Source organism: Carex rostrata, chromosome 2 (genome assembly GCF_964058835.1).
Source record: "Carex rostrata chromosome 2, lpCarRost1.2, whole genome shotgun sequence".
NCBI lineage: Eukaryota > Viridiplantae > Streptophyta > Magnoliopsida > Poales > Cyperaceae > Carex > Carex rostrata.
Genome location: NC_135919.1, coordinates 1,680,010 through 1,682,073, shown reverse-complemented (window position 1 = coordinate 1,682,073; position 2,064 = coordinate 1,680,010). Strand labels below are relative to the sequence as shown.

At 33.7% G+C, this 2,064-nt stretch overlaps 1 long non-coding RNA gene across 1 annotated transcript; it reads left to right on the top strand.

Annotated features, from left to right (window-relative positions):
* The first annotated feature begins 243 nt into the window (after nucleotides 1–243).
* On the top strand, nucleotides 244–1,321 carry LOC144550664 (uncharacterized). The gene is made up of 3 exons (XR_013510531.1): nucleotides 244–310; nucleotides 353–797; nucleotides 837–1,321. It is a non-coding gene; the product is annotated as an uncharacterized LOC144550664 (long non-coding RNA).
* The last annotated feature ends 743 nt before the right edge of the window (nucleotides 1,322–2,064 follow it).

The window sequence follows — 2,064 nt, the reverse complement described above, 5'->3', positions numbered from 1 at the left end:
AATATTTAAGGACACATATTGTTTTATATACTGATCTTGATAAGTATTGATCGTTGCACATATATATTATTCTGTTATAGGTAAAATTAAGAAAGAGAGACTGAGGAGACAAAGTGTTCAAGAAGAACATATTGCTAGTGATCTCACTTGATTACCCTACGATATAAGGTGCGAGGTTATTGGATTAGTCTGAGATTCATAACTAGGAATTAAATCGTAACCCGCTGTGCATTTTGAATATTGGATTGACTGCATTGATTGAACTGTTGCATCATATGCATAGCCCAATATAATTGAAACTGAATTAGAGGTAAGATTGTTGACTGTCATGTTGATATTGTTTATCGATTAGATGATTCTTGTTGCAAATGATTGATTGAGACCACAGTGATTGAATTGATTGAATAATAATACTGTAATCCTTGAACCTCCATATAGTGGAGAAAAAGGATTAATATATCGTAAAGTCTAGCTAGCTACTAGACTTTACTACAGGATTCTTATGCGCATATGGTGAATGGCCCCAACTGAATCCAGTACCGGTTGGATAGGGGATATTGAATAAATGTGAATTGTGACTGTAAGACTAATGAACTGTGGTAACTGTCTTATCATTGATTTTCTTTCCGATAATGACAGTATTGTGATATTGATTTCGTATTGTTTTCCGTTAATCATGTGTTGGGATAGTTAGAACGGTATAAGCCCTGACACGAAAGATACATGTTATAGTATCTATCAGTGTTATCAGACTAGAAATTGTAAAGTTAAGAAACCAAACGTTACCAGACTTGGTGGTTATAAATATTAGGTCCCAAACGTCACCATACTTAAAGTATTAAAAGATTTTGACCCAAACCATTTATTCTGATAAGATTCTTAGAGTTCTGATTTATTTATATAATTTCTACTGTTCAATTGGATACTGTTATTGAGCATTTGCATTCGTCATTATAGAACTGAACTGATAATTTCTCGTGCGGTGATTTCATTCTGAATATGGATTTCCTTCGAATCCAATAATTTGAGTGGCAATCAGCACTGAGAAATAATTTATTATTTCTCACTCGTTTCCCCTTGTGGGTTACAGGTTTATTATACGAAGATAAAGAGCGATTCCAGGTTATAATTGACAGCAGGGCCACCTAAAGGTATGGGATTTGGGGTTATTTTATCTGACATGGTGCGGAGAGTATTTCTCTAGCATCATCCACTATAAATGGTCAGATAATTCGTTTTAATAAATTGGGATGTGACTAAAATAATGGATGCTATTGGCAATGCATAAAAAGATCAATGTCATATGTTACGTATATTGTATGAAAAATAGATGCGGCAGAATCGTCGCACCTCTGGATCGGGGGTGTGACAGGAACATATTTCTTAATTATTAATATAACAAGAAAGGCATCTTCCTTTATAGCTTTTTCTTTGGTGTCCATTTAAAATCATCCTTATTCCAAGCCCAGATCAAGCCAGAACTAGTAAGATATATTTGGGTTCTAAACTGAAACAATGTCAAATAGTACCGTAAAAATTGGATACGAACTGTGCTTAATTTTCATCAATTAATTGAGATGTATGATTCAAGAGAAAATATATCCTTAATTTTCTCTAGCACCAATTTTTACGCGTTTTGATTTTTTACCTCTTCTTTTGATAAACTTATTTTTGTGCCTCCCTTGCTCTTTTTCATCTGACATCCATCATCAAAGTATCATTTTTTTTTTTTATGGTTGAAGGCAAGAATATCATTAAAGCATCTTGCAAAACAAAACATAAAGGCAGGCACCTACTTAATTTGCTGTCCGAATCAAATTACTTTGATTCCTTGCCCAGATCCAACAAAACAAATGGCTTTAATATAAGCTAGCATGCATAAACCTTAAATAAGAGAAGCCAGACCAAGTCAAACATCAGTAATCTAATCTAATCACCCAATACTCAAATTTCACAATTCTATTCTTCAAGCGTACGTTCGTGCCAAGACAATTAATTAACCAAATATCTTGATCAATCCTAACAGGCATCAAGACATCATCCAAAACAATCCACTCAAAGCCT